The sequence below is a fragment of the Schistocerca americana genome, chromosome 2 (assembly GCF_021461395.2).
Source record: "Schistocerca americana isolate TAMUIC-IGC-003095 chromosome 2, iqSchAmer2.1, whole genome shotgun sequence".
Taxonomy (NCBI): Eukaryota; Metazoa; Arthropoda; class Insecta; order Orthoptera; family Acrididae; genus Schistocerca; species Schistocerca americana.
Genome location: NC_060120.1, coordinates 1,085,922,985 through 1,085,943,699, shown reverse-complemented (window position 1 = coordinate 1,085,943,699; position 20,715 = coordinate 1,085,922,985).

Here is a 20,715-nt window from a genome sequence, read left to right as displayed (position 1 = left end):
TTGAAACATGTCCCTATTCGTGAATCTAACCGTGTTTCCATTGTTTCCATCTCTGTTTTAATTGTTCCTACTTGTGATCCCACTGTTTTTAATTCAGATCCTAGCTGTGATCCCAGTGAGTCTAACCGTGTTTCCATTGTTCCCATCTCAGTTCTAATTGTTCCTATTTGTGAGTCTAACCGTGTTTCCATTGTTCCCATTTGTGATCCCAGTGTGTCTAACCGTGATCCCAAATTTAATATTGCACCCATCAACTGCTCCATATGAACTGGTTCAAAATTCCTTTCGCCCCTAACATTTCCCACAAAACCAGCTTCCTTCGTCATAGCTGTAAAGCTATCTGTGTTCGCCCGCATCTCGTGGTCGTGCGGTAGCGTTCTCGCTTCCCACGCCCGGGTTCCCGGGTTCGATTCCCGGCGGGGTCAGGGATTTTCTCTGCCTCTTGATGGCTGGGTGTTGTGTGCTGTCCTTAGGTTAGTTAGGTTTAAGTAGTTCTAAGTTCTAGGGGACTTATGACCACAGCAGTTGAGGCCCATAGTGCTCAGAGCCATTTGAACCAGCCATCTGTGTTCGATACTATTCCAGAATCTTCTGTCGTTAATCTCGTATTCTGTGAATTTTCTGATTGAGAAAAATTTTGAAATGGTCTCGGACTATCTTCCCGACTTATTAAATTGTTTTCAACTTCATCATTCATCATACTGTTCTCCCGTGTTGGCGAGTTCGCCATGTCAACAATTTCGTCATTCTGACTATCCATCATTTTTGCCTTTTTCATCGATCGCGTAATCATTTACAAAACATACAAAACTCGTCACTGTACGAAAATTACACACAATGACTCCTCATCTCCAACAATACCATTCACACGAAATGTTTCCCTCAAACACGATTAACGAACAATTGAAATAATTGCACTAAATTGTCAAACGCGTATACAAGACAACAAAATTAAATTCCGAAATACCACTAGAAGAATGACATTTACCAAATCTACACATGCAAAATAGACTACAATTACTAAACTACAAATTACTACAACAATACTACTGTCTACTATTTTTACAATCAGAAGAATTCCAAGGGACGATCCGAAGCAGCGGTCGCCACGTGCATGGGGGCTTAATTATATAAAATGCAAATATTTTTAGTAGCTGACTGTACGGTTACGCAGTCTCGTAAACGGTTGGCCCTGACTAGTTTTAGTACGCAATCTGACTGCATAGAATAACAACAAAGAATGGAATGAAATTTTCCGTTAACACAATTAATTAATTAAGTCCCCAGCAGCTATAAAACCAACGCAACAACAAAGCACAAGTGTAACTGTTCTGTGTGCGGAAGTGTGATTCAACGTACACATCTGGCACGGTTCTTCTTCAATAAGACAAGAAAATTTAAATATCATTTATACCGAAGTAATTAAAAAAAATAGAAATACTATAATTGCGCAAGGAAATCAGAATTACACTCTAATACAAGAACACAAGCCAGATGCTTTGTTGACTGAACCTGTAATGACGCATTATTTAAGACATGGAAATAATGAAAAAAAAGGGAATATTTTACCTTCATATATATTGACGAAAAGCACTCTGATCATTACAATATCTAATAATGACTCTGAGCACTATGGGACTCAACTGCTGTGGTCATAAGTCCCCTAGAACTTAGAACTACTTAAACCTAACTAACCTAAGGACAGCACACAACACCCAGCCATCACGAGGTAGAGAAAATCCCTGACCCCGCCGGGAATCGAACCTGGGAACCCGGGCGTGGGAAGCGAGAACGCTACCGCACGACCACGAGATGCGGGCATTACAATATCTCCATTCGAACAACATCTGCTGTCTAGCCCATCAAACAACTGCATAAAACATGGAACAAGCACTCCCTACTACAACATATCAACACCGACTCACTACTACCACATCTCAACAAGCACTCTCCACCACGACTTCTCGACAAGAACTCTTCACTACGACATCTCAGCAAGCACTGACTACTACGAGTTCTCGACAAGCACTGCCAGTGGAGGCGGCGGAATAATACTCTTGAATAATACTCTTTGGCGCAATCTCTGGCGCTGTGGCTCAGTGTAGCCACATTTCAAGATCTTCCACAGACTATTGTTTCCGACAATGGCCACAATTCATGTCCGCAGAATTTCAGTCATTCTGCAAGGCCAATGGTATTCAACATCTGACATCCGCGCCGTTTTCGCCTCAGTCAAACGGTGCCGCTGAACGATTGGTCCGGACTTTCAAGTCACAGATGTGGAAGTTGAGAGAGTCGCATTCTCGGGAGGACGCGTTATTGCTCTTTTTGTCCACGTATCGCTCTCAGCCCCGAGATGGTCGCTCACCGGCTGAGTTGCTCCACGGTCGTCATCATCGCATCTTAATGTCTTTGCTACATCCGCCGCATCAGGTTCCTGTGCAGCAGCAGCCACCTGCTTTTGCTCCACGCGACGTTGTCTACTATCGCGACTATCGCGGTTCACGGCGTTGGCTCGCAGGGCGCATTCATCGCTGCCTCGGCCGCGCGATGTATTTGGTTTTGGGGGCCTCTGGTGAGGTGCGTCGGCATCTCAATCAGCTGCGCCTCTGTCGTCGCACGGGTTCTGCCGCTCCCCGTCTGTTTTCAGCGACGGTGCCGTCCGGTCAGCGCCCTGGGGACCCATCTACTGGCTCGCCTCATCCCCAGGTGTTACCGACGCTGCCTTCCATTTTGCCCCATGGCGACGCGCCGCCGCCGCCGCCGCCGCCGCCTGTTCTCCTGCCGGCGCCGCCCGCAATGGACGCTTCGCTGCAGCCGCCAAGCGCCTCCCTGGGTCACGCGCCGCCGATCGCTTCCCGTGACCGGATGTCCTCCGGCATGGAACTCTTGCCCGCTCCGGACCAGATGTCGTCTTCGCCCGTCGGGTACCCCGACGCGATGGAGGTCGACCCTTCGGCCCCTCCTATCTCTTTACGGGCGCATACACCGCATGTTGGCGTGCACCCTGGACTAGGTTTTCAGGCGTTTCCTAGCTCCCCTCGGACCGAATGGCCGGGTGCGGGTAGCACAGCCTCGCCTGTTGTTAGGCTCGCCACCTCGTCGCATACGTCAACATGGGGTCCTCTCCACGGCGGGCGGAAGCCTTATACCACAACCGTCCGCCGATTTTCGGGGGAGGTATGTGGTGTCACCGCCAGACACCACACTTGCTAGGTGGTAGCTTTTAAATCGGCCGCGGTCCGCTAGTATACGACGGACCCGCATGTCGCCACTGTCAGTGATCGCAGACCGAGCGCCACCACACGGCAGGTCTCGAGAGACTTACTAGCACCCGCCCCAGTTGTACGGACGACTTAGCTAGCGATGCAACACTGACGAAGCCTCGTTTATTTGCAGAGAAGATAGTTAGAATAGCCTTCAGCTAAGTCAATGGCTACGGCCTAGCAAGGCGCCATAGCAATTGATAGTTATCGTATGAAGCATGTCTCATCAAGAACGATGTATACAAATGATGGATTAAAGTTAAGTATTCCAGAAGCTACGTACTTTTCTTTATAGCATTCATTACGTATCCTGTTTCAGACCTCACACCATCCTGCGTGAGCTTATAGCGTGCATTTCGGCTTCCTCAAACAACACGGTATTGGTACTTCTGCCGACACTTCAGGCTATATGTGCATCGCTGCTTGCCCGCGTGTAACAATTACCACTGACATTTGTTGTCAACAACTTAGACGTCTTGTAGACGCAACCTAAGAACAGCGACCAGCAAGCCTGTGTGAAGAAATACTACTCCACGTTCTGCTAAACCAGTGGTCGTCAAACTTTTTTGCTCAAGAGCAAATAGCAAGACTGTCGCTTGCGTATGTCCAGCTCTTATTATTAATTGCTTACTTACAGAGGGTGGACAAAAATACGAAAAGACCAAAAACACAACACGTTACGAGTACCATCTACATCTGTATCTACTTAGATACTCTGCTAGCGGAGGGTATCTGGTACCAATACTGGTCATTTCCTTTCCTGTTCCACTCGCAAACAGAGCGAGGAGAAAAGGACTGTCTGTATGCTTCCGTAAGAGCCCTAATTTTTCGTATCTCATCTTCGTGGTCCTTACGCGCAATATGAAACCCTTTCACACATACACGATCCTCACACGGTTCATATTGGTTTTTGTGTTTTCTTCCGTACACAGGCTCAGTAGTGATCGTGGAGAGAAGTCAAGTTCTTTCTCCACAGAAGAATAAAAAACAAAAGAGGAATGCTAGAATTCGTTGGGAGGACTCTCTCATCACTTTAGAGCAGGAATTTGGAACCTTTCCCCCGAAGCTGCGAGAGCAGGTAGACAATTTTTTTAATTACTTCAGGATGTCAATGAAATCATTTGATGAATTACACGTGAAACTGAAGGACCGTCTTCAACGTCAAGATACATTTATGAAGGAATGACTCAACTGATTCAGATGCTGGTCGTAACTTAGAGGTAAGGCAGTCCAATTAACAATTTTTTTAAAGAGTCTCCTTTTTATTTGAATTGCATATAAAACTGAAATAACGTAAGTTTACAAACAATAGGTCAAAGTAAATACAATGAAAAGCGAATTTAAGTGATGTTTTACAAGTTGTGAAACGCGTATTTTCAGTTATCATCGGAAGAAGAAATGTGACGACAGTTCAGGCCAAGGTTGTGTGAGTCCTTGTATAACTGAACAGCGAACACTTGTGAATGGATTGGCTTTGGGCAGGCTCACGCAATGTGCCGCACATTTGGCTGGCTCTGTACGTACTGATTAGGGACCATCGTTGGGGTAGCAGGTGAAGAGCCTAAGGGTGGAATACTAGATGGAGAGGCATATGGTGTATCGGATGGAGACGGAAGCGGATGTTTCCACCGCCTGGTTTTCTTTACTACTTTCAGCACCTCCATTTGAAAATCAAGTGTGTCAAATTCATCGAAATCATCAAGAGAAACGAGTAATCCTTTAAAACACGAAAAGTGCCGATTTGGTGTTTCCTTCAAGGCTACGATCATTTCTAATTCAAGAGAATCCATTTTCCATTTTTTTGATGCAGGCTGTTTGAAAGACGATTCAAGTTTTTCAGCTGCTCCAGCATAACGTGGTACTCTTGGAACTGACTGCGTAAGATTCTCATCATTTTCAACAGTTACATCCGCAACACCACCTTCATTATCATCAGCATTTTGTGAGAGCATGTCCTCTGTTTCTCTTCCTTCAAATATTTTGTTCAGGAATTGCAACTGATATGCATAAATGTATCACTTTGTTTTTGACGCCCCTGTTCCCGATTTCTCCTTAGTTTTGCAAACTAATTTTCGGTACGAGTCTCTCACTTGCGTCCACTTTTTCAGAACGTGTTTACCTGAAAAAAAATTATATTATTAATCACAAGACCTGTTTTTTGTAACAACTTGTGTTACAATACTCTAATTAATTTTAATCTAGTGATTTTGCTTCTCTTTTTTAGGTATTTGGCAAGTGGTCGCGCTTTCTCAGATTTGCTCTATACTTATCTCCTCGGGATTTCGACTATAAGCAAGATCGTCAGGGAGGTTTGTTTTGCAATCTGGACGATATTACGACTGGAACGCATCCTGTTCCAGATAAGAAGAAATGGAAATAAACTGCCCATTTAAAACTATCACTAACTTTCCGAACTGCTTGGGCGGCGTTAATGGGAAACATGCAAGGGTCGTCCACCTCTCAATTCGATGCATATCACCTATAAAGGATATTCGTCTATAGTTCTGATGGCAGTAGCTGATGCAGAATACCAATTTGTTTACGCTAATGTTGGAGCGTATGGGAAGGACTGTGACTCTACCATTTTTCAAAACTTTCAACTGTGGCGATCTATCATTAATCGCACCTGACGACATGTGTCTTCCAGGCACACAGAACCCCAAAATGCCTCACTACTTCATTGGAGATGATGCTTTTGGCTTACATAAGCATCTCCTCAAACCGTACAGTGGAAACAGTTTGACGGTAGCGAAAAGGATCTACAACTATCGTGTGTGCAGAGCTCGGAGGTACATGGAATGCACTTTTGGAATACTTAGCACCAAATGGAGGGTCTTTCGTGATGCAATTTACTTGGATCCTGACAATGCTACGGATATAGTGAAAGCTTGTATAGCTCTGCACAATTTCGTACGAGACCGAGATGGTTTTGAAATGGAATACACGTTGTCCATCTCGTGTTTTGAAGATGTCCCTCGGGTGAAAGGAGGAGAAATCAGGCCATTATGTTAGCAAAAAATGTAAGAGATGTGTAGAAAGATTACTTCATGACTGAAGTGGGTTCTGTGAGTTGGCAATTTTCTAAAATCTGATTTACCTTAATACTTATGACAAAATTAAGTACTGAATTATAATTTGTTATGTATTTTGAATAAATGTCATTGGTTATTTTCTGAATTTTTAAATAATTTCGTTTCAAATGTCCTCAAACTCGCCGCGAGTTTACCAGCTGTCCTAATGTGCTACGACTCTTATTGGACAAAAATGAATTCTTAATTACTTACCCATTTCCATTTTTTAGTGACATCAGACTAACCAAAATCGTTAAAAATTTCAACACAAACATCTTTCCATGCTTCCTGCGTCTTAAATTTATCCTTATATGTTCACAAGTTTTGTCCCACAGCACTGGTTTACATTGCACTGCAGAAATCAGCCGATCCACATCAACCTCTGGTAAATCAGTCATTTTATCAGAAAAACTGCGACAACTGTAAAAAAATGATAATGAGAGATAATTTTTAAAGATATTCACTCGGTATCAGATTAAAACACAAACTCAACTGTGCGTGCATGAACGCCTCGAATGCTCTCTCGTCCTTGGACACTAGTTCAAACCTTATAGTTTCCTGATGAAACCTATTCGGGGCCAGGGAGTATTCGGTACTATACTGTTTCTTTTAGGTAGCGAACAGAAACCGAAGCACCGTTTCACACTTGTCAGTAGCGACCGAAAAGGAACAGAAAACGAACCGATCAGAATGGAGCCGCGTACGTGTGAAATGGGCCTAAGCACGGAACTCATCGAATACCAAGATTTGGCTGTCCAAATAGTCACCGAACCCCCGCCGTGCTTCACCGTTGGGGCAGAAAGCAGTCCGCATCGTACGCTTGGCACGGCCTGCGCCAGACGAAAACTCGGCCACACGGAAACAATGTAAAACAAGACTCAACCGACCAAACGATTTTCTTCCATTGCTCCACAGATTTTTCTGTAACCGGCATTTGCAGCACGAGTGTGTGGTTTCGGATTTGCAGCTCGCCCAGCATTTCCCTGAGCTCGCTTCATGTTGTTGTGGCGCGGGTGCGACGCTCGCAGTAGTCGCCCTCAGAGTCCGCTGTCACGGTTTGCCCACGCTCGGAATCACTTACCTGCGACGTCATGCACTCACAGCTACACATAAAGCTGCTCTCACCGCGATGCATTGAGATCACGGCACGGTTGCCGCTCGTGCTCAAATACACCAGCGCAACCTGCACGCTTGGCTAGCATCTCAGTTTATGGTCTCGGTGTTTTCGAATTTCTGTCTGTCAAGTACATACATTAGTATTCATTAAAGGACATCTTCTATACACAATGAGCTGAGCTAGAAACATTTATTTGTCAGTACCTGAAAACCTGTTTCGACAAATAAACATTTTTGGTAAATAAATGTAAATGTCTTTCGACTAGGGCCTCCCGTCGGTTAGACCATTCGCCTGGTACAAGTCTTCCGATTTGACGCCACTTCGGCGACTTGCGCGTCGATGGGGATGAAACGATGACGATTAGGACAACACAACAGCCAGTCCCTGAGCGGAGAAAATCTCCGACAGTGTAGTTCGTGTTGTGTAGGAGACATCCCTTAAACAACGGAGCACCAGGCACTCGATATTTTTAGAAATTAGTATATTATGAGCCCCCAATAGACTAGCTGTAGTAAGAGTGCTATTTACTGCTGGTCCCGAAATACTGATAATTAAAAGTCGGCATTATGAAACTTCCTGGCAGATTAAAACTGTGTGCCGGACCGAGACTCGAACTCGGGACCTTTGCCTTTCGCGGGCAAGTGCTCTACCAACTGAGCTACCCAAGCACGACTCACGCCCCGTCCTCACAGCTTTTACTTCTGCGAGTACCTCGTCTCCTACCTTCCAAACGTTACAGAAGCTCTCCCGCGAACCTTGCAGAACTAGCACTCCTGAAAGAAAGGATATTGCGGAGACATGGCTTAGCCACAGCCTGGGGGGTGTTTCCAGAATGAGATTTTCGCTCTGCAGAGTGAAAATCTCATTCTAAAAGTCGGTATTATTCGGAACTCCTTCCTGTCGACCGTTCTCTTGTGTCCTGTTAGTGAGACTGCAACTGCCATACCAAGTGTGTTGTTGCCCCGACTGTGTGAGCGGATAATTAGTTTATTAATAGCAGTATTTTTACTTAGTATTTACATATGACACAGAACGACAAAAGTTTGATAAATGTTTTAAATGCCAGTTTTTTTTCTACAAGTTGCATTGCATTGCAAGAGTCTTAATTAATTTGGTCTTCATTGCTACAAGCAGGTACAGCCTTGAAGATTACCGTCTCAGTAATACAGAATCACGAATGCATATTATTTCCGTGTCTAAGTTCGTGCCGTAGCAGTTGATCGGTAAGAGTCGCTTTTCGCCAGTGACTTATTACTGGGAGATGGACAACAGAACATTCCTCCTGTCACTTCCTGTAACCGTGCAGTGGCCGCGCTACTGTCCCTCTGCCCGTGTGGATAGAGGCCAACTGTACTTAGCTCACAGCCGAGTTCACCAACGTCAATCAGAACCAATCACATCTTAAAATAATACTGTCTCTTTAAGTACGTTTGTTTGCTACTGAGCAGGAAAGCTACCCTCTTAAGAAATTTGTATTGTTAGTTAACGTTTTGGGACTGGGCTGTTGGTTGCTAGATGTATGGTTTTATAAAATACAGTTCACAACCGCGGGGCGCACGAGTATTTAATTCCAGTTTGGCGACCAATAAGCTAGACTCACAAAAAACCCCATACGACAGTTGGATTGGGAAGTCATTCTGCACCCACCTTACCCATATGAGCTTGCGGCTTCAAATTTTCACTTTTCCTCTGTCTTTCGAAGAACATCCCAGTAACTTCGTTTCCGGGTGAAAATGCGCTCCTGACGTGACTCGACGAGTCCACCTCAAAACCATGTCATTTCTACAGTCGCTAAATCGAAAAGTTACTCTGGCGTTGGCAGGGTATTGTAAATAGTGAAAGAGAACGTATTGTTGACGACTTTTTTAAGTCTCTGCTCTGTGTACCTGTTGTGTTTCATTAAACTTACTTTCTAAAACGTTGTAAATTTTACGTGCAAATAGCAAAACGTATCTTCGCTACCGGCAACAAAGGCGATCACATTGGTCAATGGTGTATGTTGATGTGTGTTGTTAACAATGCGGATACGTCACCTTGCAAAATTTCTACAGACTGCAATTTTAATTACAAAAAATTCAAAAAATCTTACGAAACACAAAGGAACGATTCTCAGCGCGCAGGATATTTATTTCTACTGAAGCAGAGGCACTGAATTTAAAAGTGTTGAGTGATTCTGTTTCATTGCCTGGTGCTGTCTACGCCAACAATGGTTATGATAGTAAATTCGTAGTTCCTTAATTTCAGATGCTTTTCCTTCGAGAGTCTTCTCTTTTACATAGTTTAGTACATTTTATCCTTTCTTTCTCGTCGTGTCTCTTAGTGTATTCAATCAATGGTTCATCGATTTATGGTCATAGTACAATCATATTCGGAAAAAACAGAACATCTTGAACGACTTGGGATAGGACGTGCATATTCACAGGACATGTACATTACTATGTTCTGCAGTCACGCTTAAAATTTGAAACTTGTGGCCGGCTCATTCGAGGTCAACATTGCTATCGCGGCGCAACGGCACCTACCTGTGTAATGTGTCTGCGGCTCTCGTTGTCGGTATAAACCGAAGGTAGTGGATCGGTGTGACTTGACCAGACGTGCAGGAAGTATTGGGGCAACCTGAATTCTGGTGCACTCTCCATTCTTGCCAGATGTATCCGAGACGGCGGTGATACATCATCCGAGATGGCGGCATGAAGACTTGGCAACAGTGCATGACTTCATCCAAGATGGCGGCCATGACGTCAACCAAGATGGCGGATTTTGGCGGCAATATAGATCAATTGGGCTACCTCCACTAACCTAACCCCCCTCCACTACCCTCCCCCCAGAAAAATGCCAGGTAGTTCAAATTCCAACAGGATAATGCATCACACCGTGGTTATCTCTACTAACCTAAGAAAATGGCAGGAAGCTAGGTCACTTGGGCTATGTGAGTCATCCGGATGCCACCTCATCCTAGGAACTGGTGCCAAGTTTCAATTTTAATGGGAAGATAGATCAATTGTGTATCTCTACTAAGCTAAGAAAATGGTGGGAAAGAAAGGTCACCTCCACAAACCCCATCAGCCAACTGCTGGCTCCTCCTACGGATTCACGGGAAAAGGACTTAACCTGTGCTGGACATTTTTATTATTTTGTATGTACTATTTATTTAAACAGTATGATGCAGTATACCCATCCAATGTGTTCACCACTAGGTCCGGACTCCAACTGACTTAGTACACAGTACTGTCACCATTGGGCGCAATCGTCCAAGATGGCGGTCATCACATCAGCTGATTGCGTGAGTACCATTATCCAAGATGGCGGGAAACAGTGTGTTCGCCACAGTACCATCACCAGAGAGCACTATCCTCTATTCTGTGACGTAATCCAAGATGGTGGGGGAAAATGGTGGAAACCAATAGGAGCCCTTAACCCAGTCATGTGTCAGATTTCAGCCAGTTGGATGGCAGTATCTGGTGATTTCATTGGAGGGGGTATAGCGGAGGCTCAGCAGTTCTTGGACCGCAGTCTTGCTCGGTCAGTCAACAGCAGAAGAAGAAGAAGAACTGTGAAGCGTCAATAGCAGTCACAGTCCAACAAGCCCTGCAGAACAGGAGAAAACGGAATAGTGAGTATCCCATATCACAAAAAAATGTGTGAAATCTTATGGGACTTAACTGCTAAGGTCATCAGTCCCTAAACTTACACGCAACTTAACCTAAATTATCCTAAGGACAAACACACACACCCATGCCCGAGGGAGGACTCGAACCTCCGCCAGGATCAGCCTCACAGTCCACGACTGCAGCACCTTAGACCGCTCGGCTAATCCTGCATGGCTATCTCGTATCACATCTCTCTCTGTTGCTAGCATTATTATTATTCATTGTTTCCTCATATTGGCCCGTGTCTAATTCTTCCTTGTCTTTGTTCAGCAGTAGCCATTGATGTGTCCAAGCCAGCAGGATCGAGCACCAACATGCCAGGCTCTGCTGTCATGTTCGGACCTGTAACAACCTCACCTGCCATCCTGTCAAGACCTGCAGCAACAGCCTCCAGTGTGTCTGAATTAGTAGTGGCCATGTAGGATCTGGTAGCACACATAGCCCACTTGCTGGAGCAGAACAAGGAGTTACTGCTGTCTCTTTCACTCATCGATTTGTGTGATGAGGACACACAGTCTTCCCCTGACACATCAAATGCGGTCGCTGGCGGTGTTAAACAACAAGATGGAGGTCAGTGCTGGTCACCAGCACATGAGCCATCCTAGCAGAGCGTCCCTGCGACAGCGCAACCACAGAGTGCACATACTGTGGATCAGAAGAAGGCGCCGGGTGCACCTATGCTTTTCACTACCACATACAATTCAACTTCCAGTGGATCGAAACGTGTGAACATTGCTACAGAAGCGCGTCATCTCTGGGGCTTGCATCCGAGAATGGAGATTGAAAATATATCTAAGTGTGTTAAAATGCCAATTCCCGACTTCGACTGGGATGAAATATGTTGTGCAGAGCGCTACATTAATCAGCAGATGACTGCAGAGTATTACCCAACTCGTTCTCCCACAGACATTCACCTTACTGGTGTGACACTTTCTATTACAACTGTGTATGATGACTGTGCATTATGTGTTAAGTAGGGTGACAACTGTGTTTATGTGAGACATGCCTCAGTTATAAGTTATACGATCTGGGTACTGCCCTACATCTTGCACTGGACAGACTGAACCACTAGTTGCCTAGCATAGACTCTGCATACAATGATGCTGTAAACTCCCTGCGTAGCATAGTGTACTTGTTAAAGATCTGAAGCAGCATCTTTGTTTGCGCATGAACGCTGAACCTAAAGAGAAACAGATTAAATGTGTGTGTGAAAAACGTGAGTGCTGTGAGGCATCTATTGGCCTGAGTGAGACACGCGCTGGATTTATTGCATGTCAAAAAGCTTTATTTGGTAAATACTGTACAGGTGCGAAGAAGAAGATACATACAGATTGTAACGATATTCCTGAAATACTATACCCTATGTATCATATTTAAATAAATAAATAATTTATGTATATATAATCTCAATCGGTGTTTGTGTTTTATTTCATACCTCTCTCATTATAGTCAAAGTATTACAATTACTAATTTTTTTCAATGCTATACGATTTATTGAGATGACGATTGATCAAGTTACTCTTCATGGGTAAAATATATAGCTGTTTTCTCTGTGTAGTCAATATAGCTCAGTCGGCTAAGTGATGGAACTATATACTATTATTATCCTTTTAAGTGTATTTTTCTATATATGTCAACTACCTGTCGGTACCTGGCATAGTTAGTATCATAACAGGTTGGGTGAAGCACCCTCATTACAAGGACTTTGTCGTGGGTGACTGGTCCTGTGAAGATGCAAGAGAAGACCTGAAGAAGAAGAAGAACGGAATTCTCCTTCCTGATAATATATGAGCAACTATTGCAGGTCCATCCAATTGTGGGAAGACTAATGTCCTCATGACTCTGCTAACACATGTAGATGGAGTCCGATTTGAATATGTTTGTGTATTCACATAAACACTGTTTCAACCCAAGTATCAGTTGTTACAAGACATACTACGAGGTGTAGATGGCGTTACATACACGACATTTAGTGAAAGCAGTGATATCCCTCCACTTGAAAAAGCAAAGCCAAACACTACCTTCACATTTGACGATGTTGCTGTGGGAAACCAACACCAAATTCGAAAATATTTCTGCTTCGGTCGTTATATGGGTGCTGATGTATTTTATCTAAGCCAAACATATTCCAGAATCCACAAACAGTTGGTTAGGGATACCGCAAACCTCGTTATAGCCTTCAAACAACACAACCTGAATTTAAAACCAGGCACATGTCTGAACTGACATGTCGTTCAATAATTTTGTAAAGATATGTGCTGACTGCAGGAATCATTCACAGTATGGGTTTCTCGTTATTGATAAAACAATAAAACTTCCAAGAGTTTTTGCTTATATAGCACGGTAAGAAAGGTTAGTAGATCAGTATACACCGCACCATGGACAAATTCGCGCGTATGCCTAGCTCTCAACCTGAGAGAATGGGTGTACACAGACAGAACATTCACCTGTTCATAGACACGAAAATTCAGGCTATTGTGCATAAAATTGGAGGTGTGCGCAGGGAACTAGAGACATATTACCAGACTATTTTGAGAAAGGTGAATGCGTTAAATGAGTTATTTAATGAAGTCGGTAACAAAGTAGCCATCTTAACTGGAAAGATCTAGGCTATTGAGGGGAAAATAAATGTAGAGTTCCTTGTTGTTGAGAAGAGGGAGCAGGTACATAGTAAGAGAAAGAAGAAAATGACTGGATGTATAAAGCCTCACGCTGTGGAGATGTCTGATTAGTGCACACCGAGATGCCGATGAAGCAGAAAGTGATTCAAGCACGGATAACAGTTCGTGAGAAATTACGGTTGCTGAGGTTAGGGCATATGGATCAACAGCAAACACTAAGAGAGACCTTGAAGCCAGTTACTGAATCTCTCCGACAGTTCATTATCCATCACACCTTCGGTCAAATAGATAGAACATTCAGTGATAGCAAGGGAAGACCGTACATGTTGGGTACGAATCCTATAACTATAACTGATGACACAATACAGATTGGTGATACACGTTTTGAGAGAACACCCGGCTTAATGAATCTTACTTTCCTAAGACCTACCAAGGAACCTATAAATTATTCAGTTAATGATAGGGAAACATACTGTGAAACATACACATGATTGATGTACACAAGATCACGAAAAGCCTGAGCAGCAAGAAATATAAAACCATTATAAAACCAATACTTGAAGGCGAAAACAACAACATCACCAGTGGTGATGGTACTGATATTGAGCATAAAGCAGTGAACAATCGAATCCCGCAGTACATATACACTACTGGCCATTAAAATTGCTACACCAAGAAGAAATGCGGATGATAAATGGGTATTCATTGGACAAATATATTATACTAGAACTGACATGTGATTACATTTTCACGCAATTTGGGTGCATAGATCCTGAGAAATCAGTACCAAGAACAACCACCTCTGGCCGTAATAACGGCCTTGATACGCCTGGGCATTGAGTCAAACAGAGCTTGGATGGCGTGTACAGGTACAGCTGCCCATGCAGCTTCAACACGATACCACAGTTCATCAAGAGTAGTGACTGGAGTATTGTGATGAGCCAGTTGCTCGGCCACCATTTTCAACAGGTGAGAGATCTGGAGAATGTGCTGGCCAGGGCAGCAGTCGAACATTTTCTGTATTCAGAAAGGCCCATACAGGACCTTTAACATGAGGTCGTGCATTATCCTGCTTGAATGAAGGGTTTCGCTGGGATCAAATGAAGGGTAGAGCCACGGGTCGTAAGACATCTGAAATGTAACGTCCTCTGTTCAAAGTGCCGTCAATGCGAACAAGAGGTGACCGAGACGTGTAACCAATGGCACCCCATACCATCACGCCAAGTGGTATGCCAGTATGGCAATGTGCGTTCACCGCGATGTCGCCAAACACGGATGCGACCATCATGATGCTGTAAACAGAACCTGGATTCATCCGAAAAAATGACGTTTTGCCATTCGTGCACCCAGGTTCGTCGTTGAGTACACCATCGCAGGCGCACCTGTCTGTGATGCAGCGTCAAGAGTAACCGCAGCCATGGTCTCTGAGCTGATAGTCCATTCTGCTGCAAACGTCGTCGAACTATTCGTGCAGATGGTTGTTGTCTTCCAAACGCCCCCATCTGTTGACTCAGGGATCGAGGCGTGTATGCACGATCCGTTACAGCTATGCGGATAAGATGCCAGTCATCTCGACTGCTAGTGATACGAGGCCGTTGGGATCCAGCAGGGCGTTCCGTATTACCCTCCTGAACCCATCGATTCCATATTCTGCTAACAATCATTGGATGTCGACCAACGCGAGCAGCAATGTCGAGATACGATAACCGCAATCGCGATAGGCTACAATCCGACTTTTATCAAAGTCGGAAACGTGATGGTACGCGTTTCTCCTCCTTATACGAGGCATCACAACAACGTTTCACCAGGCAACGTCGGTCAACTGCTGTTTGTGTATGAGAAATCGGTTGGAAACTTTCCTCATGTCAGCACGTTGTAGGTGTCGCCAGCGGCGCCAACCTTGTGTGAGTGCTCTGAAAAGCTAATCATTTGCATATCACAGCATCTTCTTCCTGTCGATTAAATTTCGCGTCTGTAGCACGCCGTGTTGGTGGTGTAGGAATTGTAATGGCCAGTAGTGTATTATGACGACCCCAACGAGCTAATAGATCGACTATGGCTGCTCATGGCATCAGTTACTGCGGGTAATACAGCTCATTCGAATGAGGTTGTTTCAGTAATCTCGGGGCTTAGAGAGAGGGGTATCATTGAATAAGTATGGAGACAGTAGTTTGAGAACTGCACAAACCACCACGCAAAACATACCCTCGCAGGCATATTATGAGTAAAGGGTTGGATGACTTGTGGCAAGCTGATATTGTAGATATGAGAATAATGTATTCAAATATATTTTAATGGTTATTGATACATACTCCAAATTTGCCTGGGCATTACCTGTCAAAACAAAAACGGGTAGAAATGTTGCTGATGTTTTTGAGCATTTTCTACAGACAGGGACGAATCGATGCCCAGACAACCTCCAAACCGATCACGGTGGGGAGGTCTACAACAGGTATTTCAAGACCGTGTGCAGCGGTATGGTACATCACTACTCAACATTCACTCACATGCAGTCAAGTATCGTGGAGCGTCTGAACAGAACAATAAAAGGTCGAATGTGGATGCATTTTAACCTTCGCGGCTCATACAAATGGACAGATATCCTCCCAGAAATAATTGCTCAGTATAATCGAACCAAACATACCACAATAAAAATGAGACCAATCGCTGTTCGTGATAATGGACTCATGGATATGGTGTACTATCGTATTAAGATTTTGGTTCCACACAAACAGAAATTTAATGTATGTGATTTGGTGGGTATCTCAAAACACAAGACGGTATTTGAAAATCATACCTACCGAAATGGTCAACTGAGATATTTACAGTTTCAAAGATGCAACGAACAAATCCTAGAACTTATAAACTGAAGGATAGTAAAAGTGTAGAAATTGCAGGCTGCTTCTACACCGAGGAGTTGCAGAAAAGCTCAGAACCGGATGCTTTTCTTGTGGAAAGAGTCATAAGATGTTGGGGAAATAAAGCACTAGTCAAATGGCTTGGTTTTCCTACTGCACAAAACAGCTGGCTTGATGCCGACAAATGAGCGTGCATAGTCCACAACCACCGCAGTAGCATAACATGCGTGCTAGGAGACGCATTAGAGGGGGTGGTGGTATTCTAGTCAAACTGCCAGTGGAATTACACATCCCTCGGTAAACTACGGTGGACCTGTGACAAAGCTTCAGAAACGCTTGGCGCAAGGTGATTAGGAAGTTTAATCTGCTCGACGAAACGTGTATGGAACTCGACATTGCATAGGCTGCAAATAAAAATCTATCAAGTCGTCACATTGCACATAGGATTTTAGCTGATAAGGCTAAGGCGATACGGAGAAGAAAGGATATTGTTATAGGTCAACGCATCGTAGATTTTCAGTAGATAAAACCATGTGTGGAAAAATTTAGTTGGGTTTAGGAGTGATGAATTTCATGCGAGGTATGAATGCTAGACGTTGTGCACTAAAGGAGAAGGACAAGGACGGGAAGCAGTACTGTTAGAAGAACTGTATCCTGACAACCGTGTATGCAGCTAAAACCACACTGAAGCAGAAAGATGTCGGAAGAAGAAGAAGAAGAAGAAGAAGAAGAAGAGGGTAGGTTAAAGCACCTCGAGTTCTACCAGTACGCAAGACATCCGGCGGTTTTCTCCCACTTCTCGCCCCGGCCTCCTCCGCGCTGTCGGCGGTAGGTTCCCTCGCCGGTGGTGCTGCAGCTAGCGCTCGGACGGTCAACAACGCGCAAAACGGAAGCCACAGCCATCGGAAAAGTACTATACGCGAAACTGTACAGGTAAGGGCTTGGTCTATTCATAAATTTAAAAAAACCATTAGCGGTCTTACCAGATTGACCACTCACAAATACAGATCTTCTTAAGTTTGTTAGAGATAAATGAAGGACACCAAGATTCCGTGGTGTGTTTATGCGGGATACACTGCCGAAGACTAGGTGAAAACTGGTGAATGTGGCATTGTGAATTTAGATGTCGCTGGAGGCCCCAGCACCCACTGGGTATCATATGTTATGAAAAATGCGGATGCCGTCTACTATTTCGACTCATTTGCTGACCTGCAACCACCAGAAGAATTACAACGATACTTCATTCACAGAAAACGCGTGCTCTACAATTATCGACGCTATCAGGGCCTCTGCGGACATCTATACATCATGTTTCTCTTGACGTTCACAGAGAAGAAGAAGAAGAATGCTTTATAAGGAGGAGGTTTAAACATTCATTCATCAGTTGAGGTTCAGATGCAATGTCGTACACTTCGACGTTAAAAGAAAGATCATCTGTACTGCGTGCAAATTACTTCCCGCCTATCGATTTGAGCGTTGGTGAATGGATTATCGCATTGATTGGACTGGAGGCGTACAACAGCAGTCCAAATACCACTGAGATGGTTCAAATGGCTCTGAGCACTATGGGACTTAACATCTGAGGTCATCAGCCCCTAGAACTTAGAACTACTTAAACCTAACTAATCGAAGGACATCACACAAATCCATGCCCGAGGCAGGATTCGAACCTGCGACCGTAGTGGTCGCGAGGTTCTAGACTGAAGCGCCTACAACCGCTCAGTCACACCGGCCGGCTATCGCTGGGACTAACTATTAACTGCATCTGTATATAAATGGTGATAAAGATATTGTGGAAATAGAACCGGGTGCATACGATATCAATGATTTAAATGAAGTCCTAAAATAGTCTGGAAAAGGTATTGAACTACACGCAAACATCAATACACTTAAATCTGAAATAAGGAGTGTAAATGTAACGATTGACTTTAACCAGAAAGATTCAGTAGGGCGCCTGCTGGGTTTCACAAAAAGGCAGGTTTTAAAAAAGAATCCACGTAAATTTTACAAGTCAGATCAGATTGTGGACATCCGTGTCGATTGTAACATGGCAACGAACTCCTATCTCAACGACAGTCTGGTTCACACTATTTACGGATTCTCCCCCTCAGTTGCTATGGGGTATAAGATTGTTGAGACCCCTGCCAGTGCAATACACCTTCCAGTGACAGCTCAGACATTGGACTATTTGGAGCTGCGTATTGTGGACCAGAATAATCAACTTGTTGACTTTCCCGCTGAGGAAATCATTGTACAATTACATCTAAAGCAGGATGGGCGTACAGTATAAAACAAGTGCACGCAATCCACAGCATGCCACTTCGCTACCGAATAGCAAAGTCATAACACGTGCAAGCTACGAGTTTCTTAAATCGGTTGGCCTGAAACCGCGTAAGGAAATCTCATGGGTGCGTCGAATCTTTAAGTTTGCTGCTATTCAAGACCTGGAATTTTACAGGTGTCCTTCTCTACATCGACTCAAGAACATGTATCAAAAAAGTGTCGCTGTATCTGCTTTTGAAAATGTAAAATTACTTTTAAGTTGGATGAGGAATAACTGATTTTTTTCCTAACAATGCTTGTATACTTTCTTTTTGAGACCTACGTCACTAGCATGTAAGTTTAACCATGATACTATACCTGCTTCCATCTATAGCTGCATTCCACTGGAGCTGTCTGACCCACTTACCACAGTCCTGCGCACTGCCACCGAAAGGATAGCGCTACCTGTACTATTAATAGGTACGTGTAGTGTTGGCAGAAGAGCCAACACTGTGTTGCTAGAGGAGGCCGAAATGCACGCGTTTAATTATACGCTGACTGGCGTGAGGTCTGGAACAGTTAAGGGAATTAATAGTAGCAAATAAAGTACGTAGTTGATATAATACTTAACTTTAATCCACAATTGTAGAACATCTCTCGTTACTGTTCATGCTTCACAATATTAATTATCAAATGCTATGGCGCCTTGCTAGGTCGTAGCAATTGACGTAGCTGAAGGCTATGCTAACTATCGTCTCGGCAAATGAGAGCGTATTCGTCAGTGAACCATTGCTATGAACGTCGGCTGTACAACTGGAGCGAGTGCCAGTACGTCTCTCTAGACCTGCCGTGTAGTGGCGCTCGGTCTGCTATCACTGACAGTGGCGACACGCGGGTCCGACATATACTAATGGACCGCGGCCGATTTAAAGGCTACCACCTAGCAAGTGTGGTATCTGGCTGTGACACCACAGTACGCTTTCACATTTCTCTCCAATCGCCTCCAGTGAATTCTCTGGAAATGTGTGTGTTAAAGGCGCTACATCTTGTAGACGTGCGAGCCCAGTGCAGATGTGACTGCAGAATGTTCACAGATATATAAAAAAAGGGAGGAAGGTTTATCTGTTTAGCAAGAGTAATAGAAGGCAGATTTCAGACTACCTAACAGATCAAAACGAAAATTTCTGTTCCGACACTGACAATGTTGAGTGTTTATGGAAAAAGTTCAAGGCGATCGTAAAATGCGTTTTAGACAGGTACGTGCCGAGTAAAACTGTGAGGGACGGGAAAAACCCACCGTGGTACAACAACAAAGTTAGGAAACTACTGCGAAAGCAAAGAGAGCTCCACTCCAAGTTTAAACGCAGCCAAAACCTCTCAGACAAACAGAAGCTAAACGATGTCAAAGTTAGCGTAAGGAGGGCTATGCGTGAAGCGTTCATTGAATTCGAAAGTAAAATTCTATGTACCGACTTGACAGAAAATCCTAGGAAGTTCTGGTCTTACGTTAAATCAGTAAGTGGCTCGAAACAGCATATCCAGACACTACGGGATGATGATGGCATTGAAACAGAGGATGACACGCGTAAAGCTGAAATACTAAACACCTTTTTCCAAAGCTGTTTCACAGAGGAAGACCGCACTGCAGTTCCTTCTCTAAATCCTCGCACAATCGAAAAAATGGCTGACATCGAAATAAGTGTCCAAGGAATAGAAAAGCAACTGGAATCACTCAATAGAGGAAAGTCCACTGGACCTGACGGGATACCAATTCGATTCTACACAGAGTACGCGAAAGAACTTGCCCCCCTTCTAACAGCCGTGTACCGCAAGTCTCTAGAGGAACGGAGGGTTCCAAATGATTGGAAAA